Genomic DNA, 19,833 nt, shown 5'->3' with positions numbered 1-19,833 from the left:
TAAAGATATCCTCCTCCTGATTTCTTCACCTTCAACACCTCATTTCCCTCTACCACTCATTCACTGTGTTCTTTTAGTCGAAGTCTGAACATAAGTGAAAAAACAAAATAGCATGCAGATTAAGGGTGGTCTGGTTAATCCACATACTTCCAGGAACTCCTGACTGAAAGATGTTTCAGTTCTGAAGGGCAGGACTCACACATCCCTGAATATACTGTTCTCCTCTGACTGAATGGCCATAGTGTCTTGTTACCCGTAACATGGACTTTTCCATTTCTACTGAGAATGTGGAAAGGATTCCTGCTGTCCTTGTGCAAAAATCCAAGCTAGAAAACAGTCCCCGCACTGTCCCAGAAGCTCAGAGCAGCCCGAAACAGTCCCTTACCCAAGACAGCTACTAACACTCCCTGTCTCGTGTCTTGGCACACAACAGGGAAATAACAAGAGAGGATAGTTAAGGAAGAAGGAAAAAAATCCATACCCCAAGCTAGGTCACACAGAAATGGTATCGTAAGTCACACTGGAAGCATTTCTCAACTTAGCATTTTACCTAAGACCCTGGAAAGGCTGAGTGCTGGTACATTATCACATGTATTCAAAATACTTATAATTCTTAGTGCTTATACCAAAACACTCTAAGCAAAAATTTATTTTCTTTTCCTGAACACCCAGTGGAAGCCCAACTGGAGATTATTCCCAAGGGAAAGAATGCTTTCTTGAGTCCCTCATCCTTACTGAACACTGAAAGTCAAATAATTGAAAGTAATGTTTTAGCCTAATAAAATGTGCGTATTGACTTGAAGAATTTAGTCAATGCCACATTCTCAGTTCATCAGGATTACAAACAAGATGGTGAGGAGACAGGAAATGCCAAATCCAGCTGTGTTAGGAAACCAGTAGTCACTTCCAGTCTGGAAGGTAAAGACCCCAGCTGGAAGCTGAAACCGGTTTTGTCGACAATATGAAGTAGATCTTGAGTGAATATTTCTTTCCACGTGTTAAATTTCTGGCTTATGCCACTTTCTCCCTTGTGGAGTACTCTTCCTCCTCCTGAGTGACGGCTGAAGAACAGAAAACTCATTGTGATCTATTTTCACCAAAAACGGTGACACTTCAACTTTTGATTGAAATTTCAACTTTTCAACCAAAAGTTGAAATGTGATCATTGCAACTCGATGAATGGGAATCCTGAGGATAAATGTGACATCCATGTAAGGCGTGGTCAAGATGAGACCTAACTGCAAAATCCCAAGGGTGCTTTCACATAAGAGAAAAGCCTAAAGGCCAGAAGATTAGCTGTAACTTATTCTGTATAAAGTTAGTGGTCAATTTACCAAAGCAGGACATTTCCACAAAATTTTTGCTTCACCTCCCAAACGTAAGAGCTCAAAAAACAGTTCCTATAAGGAGAGTCAAAGGAAAATAATTGTCCTTTTACCTCCACACTCAATCACTTGGGAATGATTGGCCCTAACCCTTTCTGCATGATCATTCATTCAAAACAACAAAAGAACAAAAAAAACCTGGTACACAGGCACTTTGCTGGAAATACAAGGATGACTGGATGTGGCCTCTTCCATCAAGGCTTTTCCTAACTGAGAAGAAAGATAAAAACAGAATTAATTTTAGGACAATGTGATATAAGTTGTAATATAGGTATGAACCATGCATTATATGAGCACCATTATATGAGAATCCCCTAGTCAATATTACTTACTGTAGGAACTCAGTGAATGCTCGAAGAATGAATGGATTTTGCAGGTGAGAAAACAAGGCTCAGAGAGGCAAAGCAGTTTTCTCAGAATCACACAGCCAGTCAGCAGCAGGGAAGGACTAGAACCTATAACCCCTACCTGTAGTCACTTTTCCACTTTCCAGTGGCGTGACCCGTGAAATCTTCCAGCCAATGAGAGAGCCTCTGTTCATTCCCTAACAAACCACCCCTGCCTTGATGGAAGCAGAGGACACACAACTTTGGATGAGTGTTCTTTCCCCTGCAGGAGTTAAAATCCCTGCTCAAGAGCTCCCAACATCTGGAAAAGCAAAAGACGAAGCAAGACCCAGAGGCCAAGACAGAACCCAAAAGAAGGGAAAGATTATCTTAAAGGACAATTTTTATGATAAAGTTAGCTTTGAAATCAAAGTAAAACATGATTAGAGATAATCATACTAAGTGAAGTAAGTCAGACAGAGAAAGACAAATGTATCACTTATACGTGGAATCTAAAAAAATGATACAAATGAACGTGTTACAAAACAGACTCACTCACAGACATAGAACACAAATTTGTGGTTACCAAAGGGGAAAGGTGGGGCGGGGAGGGATAAATTAGGAATTTCAGATTAATAGATACACACTACTATATATAAAATAGAAATGTAAACCACAAGGACCTACTGTATAGCACAGGGAACTATATTCAATATCTTCTAATAACATATAATGGAAAATTTTATATGTGTGTGTGTGTGTGTATATATATATATATATATATATATATATATGACTGAATCACTATGCTGTACACCTGAAACTAACACAATATTGTATATCAACTATACTTCAATAAAAATAAGTAAATAAAAAATTAAAAAAATTTTTAAACATGATTCATACAAAACTGAATTATCAACAACTTTAAAATATGACACACTCCTTGGCAAAGTTTGTCAAGTCCTAACTGAGTGATCAGACGAAGGTGGTGAAGAGAATAGATATTTTACTAGGGCTTCCCGAGGTCAGGGAAGTTTCTTCAAGGAAGGGAAAGTAGGCCGGGCTTTGGGGGATGGATAGATTTGGAAGAGAGAAGAAGGAAGGCAGGGCACAGCTAACCAGGAGGCTTCATGGAGTGAGAAGGTGCAGAACGTGTCTGAAAGCAGCATGTGACTGGAGCACATTTATACCCAGGAACCATTAGGATTAAACTGTGGCGAATTCTGAACATCAGGGAAGGAGTTCGAGTTTTGAACTTTAAGGGGGCCCACGTTTTTGAGCCAGGAAAAGGCATGATACAAAGTAGCTCATTAGGAAGTTAGTGTGAACAAAGGAAGCAACGGGGAATAGAATTCCCGAGATAGAAAAATCACTGAGAAGGCTTGTAGAATTGTCCCAAAGAGGGCATAAACAGGGCCATGGCAGATAGAATGAAGAAGAACAAAGAGACATTATCCAGAAGAGACTGGGTCTGGCTTAGAAACTGGCTGGAATTGAAGGAAACCAAGATGGTAGATTCGTGAACAGAAACGTTAAGGAGGAGAATCAAGTGTGCTGCAGGCAAACGTGTTGGTGTTGGGAGGAAAGCGATGCATCTGGATCCAAGAGGCCAACAAAGAGTTGGACATGGAGACCAAAATGGAAATCGAGTTATAACACAATGTGTTATAACTTTGTGCCCTAAAGGTGGTAGCCTGGGGCCTGGGAGTGGGGCAGCGCTGGCAGGTGTCTGGCAGGAGGGCAGAAGCCGCAAACGGCCGAAGGCGATGGGAGGGGAGCCCCGGGGAAACAGTCACAGGAATGGAAAGCAGACAGTTTCCAGAAGGAGAAGTCAGATCCAAGTGAGACTCACATGCCCTCCTCCCACCCAAAAGCGAGGTCAGAACTTCCCACATTCCGTTTCCTCTCTGTTCCTGTAATTGCTTTCTGAGCGCCCATGGGACGCAGTTCTGTTGGAGGGTCCTCTCTAAAGTGTGTCTCAGCTGCTGTGAGCATCCTAAGATTCACTAGAATGTTCATGGTCATTAAAATTATGTTCCCGAACCGCAAGCTTTAGAAGTTTAAAAAAAAACATGTTTCAACGTGCGGGAGGAAGAAGCCTACTGTGTGTATAAATTTTCCATGTTGTTTTAAATGGTTTAAAGGACTGTAAAATGCATCCTGCATCCCGCCTTTCACAGAGCCCTTCCCCACAGACAGGAGCAGGTTTCCGCCCGCAGACCCCACCCTCCAGATGGTAGAGATCATCTCAGGAAAACTTGAAGCTTTCTCCCCACTCTCATTTCTACTTCAATATTTTTGTATATTCCTTTTCCAGGGAAAGTTGAAAAAAAAAAACAAAAAAAAGTTCCCAGAGTTTAAAATGTCAACATTTGATTGATTAGAGTAGCTTTCCCGGCTTAACCAGTCAGTGGATGCGAACGGTTCATCCGTTAATGCAGTGAAACACATGTCAAAGATTACAAATTGTTTAACAAGTTTTGACAAACAAGTCCCCTGGTGGTCCCGAAATTTCTGAGAAGCTGATGGAAGAGGTACAATTTTATAGATTCCCCTTCCTATCTGCACAAAGCCACAGAGGTCTAAAGTAGGTATTGGTGCAAATAAGGGCCATTGTCAGACAATAAAGCGACACAATTGCCTGTTAGCACAACAATTAATTTTGTTTGCAGGATACCAGTCCGTCTATTTGTTACCAGGAATGTGCTAATTATTCTTGCTAATTACATGCAAAACATTCATTATCACCTATAAGTGGAGCCGGACCCCTCAGGTTTCAGTGACAAATTAATTACTGTGTTTTCCTTCTGAATGTATTTCTAGCTGGTTCCTGGTATTATTTGAAAAATAAATGGTCTAGCAGCCTGCTCGGCTCTCAGAGCCACTCATTAAAATGAAAAGTAGGCCTGCAGAGCTAGATCGGTTTTCCTTCCTCGTTCTTTTCGGGTGGTGGTTCCTGAAAGGCTCCAACTCCAATCACGGATTTATAAACCCCGACGCCTGGTATGATGCATGCATCTGGGTTTGATTAGGTACCAGAGTGTATTCGTTGCAGTAACCACTCGCTGAACCTCGGGGAGAGGACAAACTCCAGTTCCCGAGGAGAAGGAAAGGGCCCTACACCCCGTGCACACCACGCCGCACCCCTTGGCCTTGCCTTTCCAAAGGTAGGGGCGACTTTTGTAATCTGGTCCAAATTTGGAATCCACCCCCTTTTAAGAATCCAATTGACCACCAAGCTGATCTTGAACTGCCAGATTACTTTTGTGGTCCTTCCACTTTGGGAACAAACAATATAGCTGTGTACATTTTTTTTTTTTTTTTGCAGTACGCGGGCCTCTCACTGTTGTGGCCTCTCCCGTTACAGAGCACAGGCTCCGGAGGCGCAGGCTCAGCGGCCATGGCTCACGGGCCCAGCCGCTACGCGGCACGTGGGATCTTCCCGAACCGGGGCACAAACCCGTGTCCCCTGCATCGGCAGGCGGACTCTCAACCACTGCGCCACCAGGGAAGCCCGCTGCATACATTTTTATTCTAAATAGGGGGACATTGGAAAGACCAATATCCACACATATGTAATTCTGCCTTGGCCCTGTGTTGCCTCGAGTGACTGTCCAACGGTCTTGCCTGTTTCCAACAGGCAGGGAGCCATCCTTCCGCTTCCCGGCTCTCCTGACCTTACACTTGCCCCCTACAGCGGCAGCCGACTGAGGCTTGTGAAATGAAGATAAATTTCTAGGGTTTGGGGCTGTTCTGATGAACATCCTGAATCAGTGATTCAGCGTTAACCATACTCACTCCACCTCCCACCACTGAAGCTCAATTTCTGGAAAGTCTTTAAATAGCATTTCCGGTGAAAAGTTTGCACCTGAGAGGGGAATGGGAGGAGGCTGTGGACCACCACCTCCACACACACTCCCCCCACCCCCCACCGAAGCCCACCTAAGACTCTAGCCCTCTAGCTGGGCGAACAGCTCCCGGGACAGTGGGGTCTCCTTTAGCTCCTGATGGGTCCAGATTGGGCCAGAGACTGCATCATGCCCAGGAGAACCTTTATGCATTTACCAATCTCAGTCATGTTCATTAACTACTACGTGCTCAGCCCTGTAGGGGCACGTTTTGCAAAGATCCAGGTTCACAAGTCTGTATCTCTTGTTCTTCCTAAAGCTTCCTCTTATCGGTTTCTTCATATTTGCTCTGGGTCTCTTCCGGGGCATAAGCCTGAAGTCCGCCAATGTTTGGTCTATTGCTCTAGTCGCTCCGTGACACAGATGCAAACAGTACTTCTTGATCATAAATAAAAGAGGAAGGAAGTGTTATCACATAATTTATTCTTTCCACTGTTTTTCAATTTAAAAAAAGTACTTGGAAACGGGAAGTACAGGAAGCTAAATAATCCTCTGCGTGAGGTGCCCATAAATTTCACACTGTCTGAATAAGCCATTGTAGTTGATTTCACCAGAACTGGGGTTTGTAGGCTTATGGCTTCCATATTTCACAGCGGAAGAAGTTCAGAATTTTTATTCTTTGCTTTTAGTATCTCATCTATTTCTTTCTTTAGTTTCCTTAAGCTTGTGATCATTGTGTCCGAAATGTGTAAGTTTAAACAAGGAAAGTAAAACTGTGTTCCAAGATCATGGAAGAATGCCTGTAAGCATCAGCTCATGAGCATATTTCTGCCTGATTTCTGATGTGATAACAGAGAGGGCACCAGTTGAATTTGGCCCCTGTGACTGATTGAATCTGTCCCACTCTCCCCTTTTCCTTCCCCACCCCTTTCTAACGTCCTGTTCCCAGCAGGGTCACCACCCCATCTACACCTTGCTTCTGCTTCCCCACCTTACCAAAATTCCATCCCTTGTTTTCACTCATTTAACAGTGTTTGGCTGTTTTTTCCTAGATACTAGACACTGTTAAATACTTTTAAATTAAATACATTATCATGTACCTGTCTTTTTCCTATTATTTCAAAGTTTTGCTAATACCATCAAATCATTCAGGCTAAAGCTTGAATGTGTCATTTCAGGCAGTCTGCTACCACCTGTAGATTATCAAGGGAGTTCTGGAGACAATTTTTAACCCAAAGAGATGAATGTCTAGTGGTGGGAATGGCTAATCATGTGGCAGCATGGGGATGGAATTATTCTGGAAGTGGCAGGAGGTCCCTGGCAACCCAACAAATCATACACAGAATGTGACCACCTGTCAACCAAAGCAGTAAGTCCCACCCTATGTGCTTTCTATTCTTAGAGGATTCAGGGAAGATACCTCCTTCCAGAATAGGCATAAGAAATTCTCTACACGGGGCTTCCCTGGTGGCGCAGTGGTTGGGAGTCCGCCTGCCGATGCAGGGGACACGGGTTCGTGCCCTGGTCCAGGAGGATCCCGTGTGCTGCGAAGCGGCTAGGCCCGTGGGCCATGGCCACTGGGCCTGTGCGTCCAGAGCCTGTGCTCCGCGACAGGAGAGGCCGCAGCGGTGAGAGGCCCGCGCACCGCAAAAAAACAAAAAAACAAACAAAAAAAGAAATTCTCTACACCACGTGCTCTGCAATCATTCAACCAAGTATTTAACAAAATTTCAATTTCTTAAAATTATAGTTCTTCTAAACTAGGAAGGGACTGTGCTATCCTGAGGGTGATCATCCAGTATAGAATCCTGGAAGGTCAACCTGGAGGATCTTTGAGTTCATGGACCAGACTTCTTTGCAGGGAAGGTTAAGCCCACACTGTGCCCTGGAGTCAAGGAGACCTTGAGCTTGGACCCAGCTCTTACTAATTCCGCAACAAGTCCTGGTTTCTACACAAGTAAACTGCAAGAATATCACAAGGTGTTGTGAGAGTTAAAGGCCAAAAAAGATAAATAAATAGAAATATGATATTTAATTGCCCTATTGGCCTAGTAAATCCTGGTATAATTAAATAACATTTTCACCCTTTTGCAGGTTACATGGGCAATGCATTATAGTTCGCCCAACTCTTCGGAGTTAAAGAAATAAGCAAACCAATTCGACTAATCAAAAAACTGAAGATCTTTTTCTCCTTTAGCTTTCAAAAATAAAAAACTCCTTGCACAAGAACCAGAAAAAAACGTTTTATGAATTTCTGGTATCAATCAGTACCATTGTGGTTTGGGTGGGAGACCCACAAAGGATTTTAAAACAAGCAGGAAGAGTGGAGGAGAGGCATGGCGGGGAAGGAGAGGGGAGGGCTGCACTCCAGGTCGACTGTGAGGATGGTGGGGACCAACTGTAGCAAACTCCTCCTAACACCAAAGTGTCAGAGCCAGCCCTTGCCCTCCCCACACGGTACACGGATACGTAACCCTCCACCACCGACATTCCAACCTCAGATGCACACGTGCTACTGGCCGCTCGACAGAGGAAATGTCAGGGGAAAGCTGAGGTATATTGGCCCTAGGACCAAATTTCACCTGGCAGGACCGTGCTTCCAAAACCCCTCAGTTCCCCACTTTTCCTGGAGCTAAATTCACCCTGAAATTCTATTCCTCGTGGCCCTTTCCAGAGCTCCAGATTTCACATGTTTGCTTCCCACACAAATTAAAACCACACAGTGTATCCTTCAGCAGGACTCCCCTTTTTTATTAAATCTTGCAGATAACATTGGGCTCCACCCCAATGTGAGGGGGCATCAGGCATATCACTGCTATGAACCACCAGCCCTGAAGGAGGCTCTAATCTGAAACTCTGTCCCTCTACAGACGCCTCTGGTGTAACTTAACCCACCCTCCTTGGCGATCTGGCAACGTCCCGACTATTACATTGGTCACAACGGTATCTTCTCTGAGACACATAATCCATTTCCACTTGGTGACTTTCAAATCAGTTCACTGAGAACATTATAGAAAGAGTAAACCTAATAAACAACCTTCCTGAGAAATAGTGTCAGAGGTGGATTTCTGCCTCCTCTCCCCACCCAAAATCTCACAGCAGAAAGATCTTAATATAATCAGCCTTCCTTTCAGTTTTATTACCAGAAATAGGTAGTCATGAATGACATCTCATGCACTATTTTCTCTAGGACTTGCAAAATGGAAGATTTTGATCCTTGCACCTATATCCAAATAACAGACTGCTGAAAGGAAAAATGCTACTGAAATTCATTTTAAAAGAGTGTTAAGGCAGCAAGATCCTTTTTGACCCACCTCCTAGAGAAATGGAAATAAAAACAAAAGTAAACAAATGGGACCTAATGAAATTTAAAAGCTTTTGCACAGCAAAGGAAACCATAAACAAGACCAAAAGACAACCCTCAGAATGGGAGAAAATATTTGCAAATGAAGCAACTGACAAAAGGATTAATCTGCAAAACATACAAGCAGCTCATGCAGCTCAATATCAAAACAACCCAATCCAAAATTGGGCAGAAGACCTAAATAGACGTTTCTCCAAAGAAGACATACAGATTGCCAACAAACCCATGAAAGGATGCTCAACATCACTAATCATTAGAGAAATGCAAATCAAAACTACAATGAGGTGTCACCTAACACCAGTCAGAATGGCCATCATCAAAAATTCTACAAACAATAGATGCTGGAGAGGGTGTGGAGAAAAGGGAACCCTCTTGCACTGTTGGTGGGAATGGAAATTGATACAGCCACTATGGAGAACAGTATGGAGGTTCCTTAAAAAACTAAAAAAAGAACTATCATATGACCCAGCAAGCCCACTGCTGGGCATACACCCTGAGAAAACCATAATTCAAAAAGAGTCATGTACCACAATGCTCAATGCAGCTCTATTTACAATAGCCAGGACATGGAAGCAACCTAAGTGTCCATGGACAGATGAATGGATAAAGAAGATGTGGCACATATATACAGTAGAATATTACTCAGCCATAGAAAGAAACGAAATTGAGTTATTTGTAGTGAGGTGGATGGACCTAGAGTCTGTCATACAGAGTGAAGTAAGTCAGAAAGAGAAAAACAAATACCTATGTATGCTAACACATATATATGGAATCTAAAAAAAAAAAAAAAAAAGGTTCTGAAAAACCTAGGGGCAGGACAGGAACAAAGACGCAGATGTAGAGAATAGATGTGAGGACACGGGGACGGGGAAGGGTAAGCTGGGACGAAGTGAGAGAGTAGCATTGACATACACACTACCAAATGTAAAATAGACAGCTAGTGGGAAGCAGCTGCATCACACAGGGAGATAAGCTCGGTGCTGTGTGACCACCTAGAGGGGTGGGATAGGGAGGGTGGGAGGGAAATGCAAGAGGGAGGGGATATAGAGATACATGTATACATATAGTTGATTCACTTTGTTATACAGCAGAAACTAATGCAAGCATGTAAAGCAATTATACTCCAATAAAGATGTTTAAAAAAAAAGATAATAACTACTATGTAGAAAACAGAGAAGCAACAAGGGTATGTTGTATAGCACAGGGAAATATAACCATTGTTTTGTAATAACTTTAAATGGAGTACAATCTATAAAAATGTTGAATCACTATGTTGTACACCTGAAACTAATGCAATATTGTAAATCAACTATACTTCCAATAAAAAAGATTTGTTAAAATAAATAAATATAAATTAAAAAAATAGAAGAGTGTTAAGGGAAAATTTCACAGACACTTAATTTTCAGACCTAGTTGACTTTTATTCAGAGATTCCATTTATCAGGAAGCATCTGGTCTCCCTAGAGAAAGGAGCTCCCTAGCCCAGGGTAAGCAGGAACAAGGAAGTTAAACTAGGCAAACAAGGATTGGTTCATACAGGGTTTCCTTCTTTATTCGGAATAACAAAGAACATTTAGGCTCCATAACCAGAGCTGAGCAAGCACAATCTGAGTGGCTGGCTTGGGTTTGGTTTTGCTTGCATAGGTGCTAAGGTATTAGAACCACCTCCGTCTGATGGCCTCTTTAATTAATTAAACAAGAGACACTGTCTTAGTTCAGGCTACTATAACAAAGTACCAGAGACTGGGTGGCTTATAAACAAATTTGTTGCTTAAGTTCTGGAGGCTGGAAGTCCCAGATCAGGGTGCCAGCACAGTCAGGTCTGGTGCAGGCCCTCTTCCAGGGTGCAGACTGCTGACTTCTCCTTGTATCTTTGTAGTGGAAAGAGAGCAGAGAGAGCTCTCTGGGATGCCTTTATAAGGGCACTAATCCCATTCATGAGGGCTCCACCCTTATGACCTAATTACCTTCCGAAGGCCCCACTCCTAACACCATCACACTGGGGGCTAGGATTTCAACATATGATTTTGGGGAGGCCACATTTAATCATTGCAGACACCTCTGAAGTTGAATAACTCTCACTCACACTTGGATAGTGCTCAGCATGTAACAGGCTTTTAATAAGTTCTGGGAGAATTGAGTTGCTAGACACCAGTTGGGAGGTCTCTCTAAAATCCAACCAGTTGTCATCTGCCCTGGTATTTACCATGAAGTCAAATGTCCACCATAGGATATTCACAGTAAAGTTGAAGTCCCACTGAAATATAGGAGAAAGCACATTCCCTCCAGAGTGGAGTATTCAAACTTCTTCACAAGAATTCAGTCAAATGGGTTTAGTTAATCAATGAAACAGATATAAATGTATCTTGAGCATCTGAATCTCGAAGGACAGGAGATAACTAAATAAGTCAGCTTCCCCATCTACTCCTTAATGGAAGGAGACAGTCCCAGTCCCTGTGAACGTCTGGTGCCAAGGGGACCAGCTGGCAGCCCGGGGACTGATCTGGACATAGATGTAATTGATTTGGCCAAGACAGTGTGTAGACTTTTATGAACTAGTATTTAAATATTGGGAGAGTTCACATAAGATCTGCATTTTCAACTTCTTTTTATTTATATATTTCTGTTCGCTTTTTGGTTTTGTTTTGTTTTTTAATCTTTTACTTTATATTGGAGTATAGCGATTAACAGTGTTGTAACAGTTTCAGGTGGACAGCAAAGTAACTCAGCCATACATATTCATGTATCCATTCTCCCCCAAACTCACGTCCCATCCAGGCTGCCACATCTTCTTTTTACATATAAGAACCTCTGACAATACCAGGCCTCTTCCCCGTATATGGTAACAATTGGTTGGAATGAGTGCAGGCCGCCCTCGTTAGCAGAGACTGGATTCTTGAGGGCTCCATTGCCTCCACCACCTTTGGAATTTTCTGTCTGACTCACTGGACTCTTACCTGATTTGCCCGGCCCATGTTGGCATAAGAGTTTCTGTACTTGAGCTATAAATAAGTAATAAATATAGTTATCATTGACTGATTTTTCTCATGTTCTTTAAAGATCCTAAAGAAAATCTTGGCAGAAAAAAAAAGAGGGGGGAAAGATTGTTTTGCCCAGCACCATCTAATGAGAAGAAAGGATCCCTAAGAATTTGAAAGTTTGTTAAAGACTTGGAGGAGGGGAGTGATCCCGGTAAGACCTGGAAACAAAAAGACAGAGTTGACCACAGGGCTGAGCAAGACCAGGAATCGCAGCCAAGAGGGGGTGGGCCGCCCTGTATGTGAACAACTCTGTCCCTGAAAGGAGTAAGGGGTTGACGTGATACCAAACCCTCCCGGATGAGAAGCAACACATTGACAGTTGTGCGATGTGTCCCACAAGCAGATTGCTTTACAAAGCGGTGTGCAGCCAACAACGCTGACCAGTCTAGTGAGGGTCTTGGCTCCACTTGTCGCTGGTTTATGATGCACTGGATTCAAAACCAGCCCAGTAGAGACCACACACAGATGCAGGCAGGCAGACAACAGGTTGTGCAAAAGGCCAAGGCAATTCAAACATTCTCCAGGAGATGAAGGAATCTTATTCATTAGGAAACAAGGTAGATGGTTGGCAATTAGGCAAATCAGGACAGTGAGGAAAAAGTGAGCAGAGAGAAAAGCCCTTTCTTAACCATTGCCAACCTTGAAGGATGCCATAGCCCACTCCAGCAGCAGCAAACCCAAAGCCTGCTTCCCAGGGCTTGTAGGTCCTGTTTAAATTCTAAGACACAACAGGGAACTATATTCAATATCCTGTAATAGCCTATAATGGAAAAGAATCTGAAAAAGAATATATATATATATATATATATATGTATACGTGTATGTATACATGTATGTATGTATACTTGTATGTATAACTGAATCACTTTACTGTACACCTGAAAGTAACACAGTATTGTAAATCAACTATACTTCAATTTAAAAATAAGTAAGTAGGTGACTTCCCTGGCGGTCCAGTGGTTAAGACTTCGCCTTCCAACACAGGGGGTGCAGGTTCGATCCCTGGTCGGGGAGCTAAGATCCCGCATGCTTCTCGACCAAAAAAACCAAAACATAAAACAGAAGCAATATTGTAACAAATTCAATAAAGACTTTAAAAATGGTCCACATCAAGAAAAAAAATTCTTTAAATAAATAAGTAAAGGGGAAATAATTTCCAAGACATGAGGAACACTTGAAATAGTTTCACTGTTTGTCCAAAAAAGTCCACAAGAGCACAGTTAAAAGAACCTTGGAGATCACCTAGATGAAAAATCCTCATTTTACAGATGAGGAAACTGAGGCTCAGAGGGTGGCTCTCCAGGCTGTACACAAAGAGTTAATTCAGATCTGAGACTAACACCACCTTTCCTGCCTCCTGTCCTCCCAAGCTTCCAGTTTCTGAAACAATACATAGCATGTCACTCAAGGAAAGAGGGAACTTTGCGATGTTTTGATTAAAAATACTATTTCTTTAGAGAAGAAAATCTAAATAAGAGAAAAAGGAGGTAGAATAGGCTTACTCCTTATTAATTAATAAGAAGGATTCTTCTGAAAAATGCATGTCGTTGGTAACTCTCATCCTCCACAACGCTCTTCTTTACCTCAGAGTAAAGAGGTTTTCAAATATTTAACAAATGAAGCTAATTATTCAAAAACAGCTGAATCTCCAACATAATGCCTAAGAGAATCATATTTTGAACATTTCTTTGTTTCCACTGTGAATCCCTAGAAGATAAAACAGCAGACATGTTTGGAGAAAGGAAAAAACCCCTCCCTTTCTTTTCAGGCCTGCACTTGACTCAGGAAAGAAGTTAATTATTAAGCGAGTTTCATTTTTAAAAAGCAAATGTAATCATTCCTTCTTTATTCCAAATGTATGCTTTACTGGGGCTTAAGGATGTCATTCTATTTGAAGAACTGTTTGCTGGAGCTCAGAACTACCCCAGGGTCATGGGTTATTGATAAATCCATTTTCTTAATAATCATCACTTCACATTTATAGCAGTTCACAGGATTCCATCGGTAATTTTCACAGAGCTAGGGGACCATGTCCTCTGTGTTGTCCAGAAAAAGCAACCTTATTCTGATGGGTTAACTCTGGCATCTGAAGCCCCTAAGTAATTTGACGAGACTTTCTCACAGAAAACACACAACTGAGGTTACTTGTATTGCTTTAATAGCTATAAGGCCTGCAACATGTTAAGACTCATGCTCATCTGCATACATTTACATGTACTTAAGACACCTCCATTCAGAGCATAAAGGTCCACTTCATAGAGTTGAATATGGAGGCTATGACTGGGTGACAACACAAGGGCTTGTTTAAACGGTATTGGTCTCTGCATTCCTTTACTTTCTGATGACAGAAGGATCAGCTAAGGACCTTTATCTCTGATACGCTTCACTAAAGCAGTACTGTGCTTTTTTTTTTCCCTTCCTTTTTTATTATTGAGGGTTGGTTGGTTGGTTTGTTTTTGGCTTGTTTTTGCTTTTTTGTTTTGTGTGTATTGGGGGTTTATTTGCATAGTGGGAGCAAAAAAAAAAAGCCTCTGCCAGCTAACAGGAGGTGAGAAAAATGCACGGTGTAGTATGGCAGGATACTCAGGAATCTCTCAAGTGTTTGAATAAACACATACCACACCAATTTAAAAAAATAGAGCTGGTTTAGCAAAAAGACAAACATCGTCTTCTGAGCCTGTCCAATGGGCAGGCATGTTCACGTCCATTCCTGGAGCCTGGGAGAGCACTAATACTGCCTTTCACCCTAATGGGCCCTGAGCCCCATCCTTTGTCTGCTGATTAACTGCTCTGTTCATTGACCAGCCCACTAATTGCGTGTTCCTTATACTTAACCCTTCATTACTGTAAGAATTAATGAGACACAATTACAGCTTCCAGAAATCTCAGGCCTAGCCAACTGCACAGCACTCCAAGTGAATTAGAACTCTCCAGGGGAAAAGAGGAAAACCAGTCAATTGTTCACAGGAAGCAGAATGCTTTTTGTTTAAAAATTTTTGTATTTATTTGAAGTTGTTTCATAATTAGGCCCGGGGGTGAAGGTGAGAGGAAGGAAAGGATGGATGAAGGACTTGAGAACTCAGCTTTCACTGAGAAATCAGGGTGGATGCAAAAAAAAGTCTGTAATTCAGATGTAAGAAAAACTCAGGAAGCAGGATGAACACAAAATGAATGCTATGAACAGCACATAAAACCAACAGAAAATATCAGCTGTTTAAATAGAGCGTGTATTACAGGGAACCACTGTAAGAACATCCTTGTCATCTCCCCATGTAAATGGTCATTTGCCCAATTTAAGCAAAATCCTAAGTTGTATTAATCTTCAACTCATGGAATTTGATGTGCATTAGAATCCATGGCTTATTTGCCAAGACTTGTGGCAAATGGCCAAAGAAGGGATAGCTCTTTAACTACAGAGCAGGGAGAAAGGAGTAATTTTCCCTCTACCGAATCTTTCCAAAGCAAAAAAAAAATTTTATTTTGAGTGTGGAAATAATTCCAAGACGCTTTAAACTGCAATTATTCCAAAACTCTTTGCAGATTGTGCTGATCTCGGTTTTCTCTGTATATAGTGGTTTGTTCTCACATATTTCTATAAGGTTACTTTATCACCAGTCTGATAAAAAGCACCATTTTTATCCAATTTTCCCTAAAAATAAAGATATAGTTTTTATATACTTACATACGTATATGCATGGATAGAGGATCAATGGATAGATGGGATAAGGATAGAGGCAGAGAAAGATGGAAGACAGAAAGAGAGATGACAGCCAACTAGACAGATAGAAATGAGGGTCAAGTTCTCAGGATCAGACAGACTGAACTTCTTCAAACCTCAGCTAACTCTAAGAACTGTACTTTGTATATCAATCTGGTATGGAGGGAGAAATGAAAATAAAACACCTCATCTTTTCGGGTATAAGTCTGAAGACATCGCATAAGTATCAATGAAACATCTCCAAGTATGTGGGAGAGTAACTCAAGCTGGGACCATGAAAGACCTAAAGGATCCTTTTCAAGGGAGACAAGCCTCCCTGGGAGGTGACACAACATTTGTGGAGACTTAACTTTGCAGAGCAATAGAACTTTGCAGAGCAACAGAAAATCGCAGGTATATAAACATGTTAAATTTCTTAACATTTATCAAGAGGCAGAAGGAAATATTGCTGTCTCTGTGTTTCTATTAAAAATCGTGCTGTAGAAAGTAAAAGAAGGGCTAGAGTGACTGACGCCCAGGTGCTCCTCAAACAAATGACCGTCGGGCTGGGGGGATGGGGTGCTGTATCTCTGCACACCCTGTCCATTCCATCAGGGCTGCAGCTCCTTCCTCCCAGTGGTTCTCTTACCCTCCCCGCCTCTCAAATCTTATCCACACTTCAAGGCCACCTCCTTTACACACCTGCCTCCCAACCCCATCCTCCCATCAAAGGAAACTGTTCTCTCTTCTGACGTCCCAAGGCATATACTGCTTGTACCAACTTGTACCAAACATTTGTCACTTAATCATATGCAGTCTCAACTTTTCTGCAAATAAATGCCTGGGTCTCTGTCTAGACTGCAAATTCCTTGCAGAAAGGCGAGATAACTTCTCCCCCTCCCTCTACTACTGGCACTTAACAAGGCTTTGTGTACCTTGCTGGAGCTTAACAGATCTCTTAGGAATAAACGAATCCATGAACAAATGAGTCGATACAGAAAAAGGCAATTGTAGTGAAAAAACAGATAGTAAGAAACAGGGATGATTTAACATGCTAAGTGGTTTGTGAACAGATATAGAGAGGCTTGGTTCAGGGTTAGAGTGTAGATCTAGGGCAGGACCCAAGGTCTTCCTTGGATGCCCTTTATGAATATGCTTCAATGAGGGGGGGGCGCTTTTGAATGAAGTTGAAGGAGGAGAAATGGCCACCGCTGAAGCTCTACAAGCACAAGGACGTGTTACACGGAGGAAGTGACCAAGGGAATGGGTTAGCTGGGCAATCAGCATGGAAGTAAGATGAGATGTTAAGAACTGAAGTAGAGATTTAGAGCCAAGAGTTTGGATATTGATATGGAAACGGAGGGAGTGGCCAGTGCAAACATCCAAGGAGAATGCTTATCTTAGTACCTAAGTTAGGAACGAATGAGGTGGACGCAGGAGAGGTAGAACTAGCTGCCCCAGCTCGTTGGGGGCAAGGGGGAACAGACCCCTATGTACACTGGGACTTTTACCAGTTCCAATAAACTTTCAAACAATTACAGCTAATGGTTATCAGCACTGGGACCATATTAAGAAACTAAGTACAGGCTAAAGGATGATGAGCGTCCATCTCAGTTTTCTCTCGAAAGACTGATATGTCAACAGTTACTCAATCCGGACAGGAAAAATCATCTTAAACCTGAAACTTAAAGAAATTTCAGTAAGGAGGAGGAAAAACAAAATATAAATATTATTTCCTGTCAAACACATTGAACATTGCAGTAATTAGGGACAAGTAGATGCAGAAAGAGAATAAAGAATTTTGAAGAAAGAAGTGACACGACCACATACAACCAAAATCCAGGGTTTTTTTTTTGCTAGTATATAGATTGTCAAACTGAATTTTCACTTTACATCCAGATGTTTAGCAAATTGTCAACACCATTAGAATGAAGACTTCATAACTTTGGGGATGTTATGTTGGTATCGCATAAATTATCAGATAAATTAAGCTTTATCCAGCTACGGTTCTCAACTAGACTCACCAGCTACAGGTATCTACAAAATAGTGCCAACCAAAACCAGAATAAGACCAATTCCATCACTTTGTCTGTTTAATTTAAGAATCAACTAAATTTACTTCTTTAAAGTTTTGTTTCAGAAAAAAAGTTAACTATAAAATTGTATTTAAATTAACAAGTCAGTAAAGTAATCAACTAACTAGAAATTGCATTCATTACAATATTATTTTAATTACAAACAAGTATATCAAAAAATACTCCACCTCACTGATAGTAATTTTATATATTATTTATATATATATATATATACTTCAACAACAATAAGAAATTTTTTCCCATCAAACTGATTTTAGAAGACAGACAATAACCGGGATTGACTAACAAAACTGGTAAACAGAACTTTAAATTGCTACAAGCCTTTCAGAGGGTACTTTCTTAAAATTGAAAAGATGCCCACCCTTTAACTCAGCAATTCTACTAACAGAATTTTTCCTAAGAACGTGCTCTCAGGAGTGCACAAAGATATTCTTTTCAGCATTGTTTCTAAGAGTGAAAAAATCAGAAGCAGCACAATTACTCAATAATGGGCAATTGCTAAAATAAGCAAGATAATATGCAGTGTATTTTTAATGAGTTTATTTATAATGTATACAGACCAACCAAAAATGTACAAAATGTCATTGGTGAAAGAATCGGTGCCAGAATGTATTTATGATGTATCGATGTGTATCAATAATAATTATAACTGTAGTATCCACTGCAACGTACATGAGAAAGTCTGGCAGGATATACATAGTCAGCTGGCAGAGAAGAGACCACCAGGGCCTGTTAATCTCCGTGCTACACACTTCTGTGCTCTTTTGAATTTTTTCATAACAAGCATATATTATTTGTGGATTCAGGAAGAAAGCTAAAATATAAAGAGTAAGTGCTTGAACTCTTTTGAAGTTGCTTCACAGTCAAGGTCAGCAAGTCTACTACTAGGAAATGTGAATTTTTCCTTCCTGAACAGCATACTAAACAGCCCTACAAGCAATGCACACAAACTACACAGGCACCTTCTCCAACTCTCCAGGTTTTAATCAGCTCATTTCCACATCTACCATTAATCAATTCCATCATACTTTACATTCAAAAAAAGCTCCAGGAGAGATTTGTAGCTCTACTGAAAGAAAATGGAAGTGATTTTAGAACTTTTAAATTAACATTACTCTTGAAGTAACTTGGACTCTTTTTAAGTAACATACTCACTGGATGTTAAAGCATTTCTGTGACACGCGTCTGTTTATATTTTTGAGAATCTGTAGTAAGCCCATTTCATTTGTGAAATTAATTTAAGTATACATGTAAATGTCAATGCACAAACACAATGTAAGCAGCCAAAGCTCTTTCAACCCCTAAATATGTCATATGAACTGAGAATGCTTTGTGTCATGTATAAGTAAATCTACACCAAGCTGAACTCTCCATGATGGAATCAAGCGTCAGCTTTAATACATGCTGTTACATATTCCCAAAGCAGTCACTTGGCCTCCTCCCCACCACAGAGCATTGTGAAGTTTCATGCAGGTATAAATTTTGTACATTTGTTCTTCTATACAGATATGTTGACAATGTAAGTCAGCTGCTTTTTAAAATAAACCCTCCAAGAATGAAATCATAGAAGGGACTTCCAGTTACTGGCCCAGCACATAAAGAGCTTAGAAGTTGCTGCTCCATCCCAACAACAAGTTAAAAACTCAACAAACTGAAAAATGAACAACTCTTCTTAGAGTTGCCTGAGAGGCAAGGTCACAGGACAAACTGCTGTCCCCCAGATTGGAAGACAAACAAGTGGATACAGAGAAATCACCATTTACTAGAGCAGAAGACGCCCCAGAACCAGCATCAGTGTAGGAAGATCTGAACTGTAATTCACAGATTTCTGGAGACTCAGCGTAAACAAGTGTGAGAGTTACAAATTCCAGAGGAGCACAGTCTTTGAGAACCCCCATGCTTTTGTGCTTTTTACATCCACGAGCACTACCAGGTCCTCACAGTGAATATTGGAGAAAAGTCCCCTTGGACTTCCAGCAGGGAGAGGAAGCATATTTTGAAATATGCCAGAGCATATTCTCAACAAGGCCTGTTATCAGGAAAAACTAGCTAACCAGAGCCTAATCTGCTGCA

The 19,833-nt window shown here is 41.3% G+C and overlaps 1 long non-coding RNA gene across 1 annotated transcript in view; it reads right to left on the bottom strand.

Annotated features, from left to right (window-relative positions):
• Positions 1 to 1,523: 1,523 nt before the first annotated feature.
• Positions 1,524 to 19,833, bottom strand: part of LOC141277896 (uncharacterized) — a 53,627-nt gene continuing 35,317 nt past the window's right edge. The window contains exon 3 of the long non-coding RNA XR_012329769.1: positions 1,524 to 1,595. This is a non-coding gene — a long non-coding RNA (uncharacterized lncRNA). The remainder of the gene's footprint in view (positions 1,596 to 19,833) is intronic.

The sequence above is a fragment of the Tursiops truncatus genome, chromosome 2, assembly GCF_011762595.2.
Source record: "Tursiops truncatus isolate mTurTru1 chromosome 2, mTurTru1.mat.Y, whole genome shotgun sequence".
Lineage (NCBI taxonomy): Eukaryota > Metazoa > Chordata > Mammalia > Artiodactyla > Delphinidae > Tursiops > Tursiops truncatus.
Note: the sequence above shows the minus strand (reverse complement) of the source record. Positions and strands in the feature narration are given on the sequence as shown.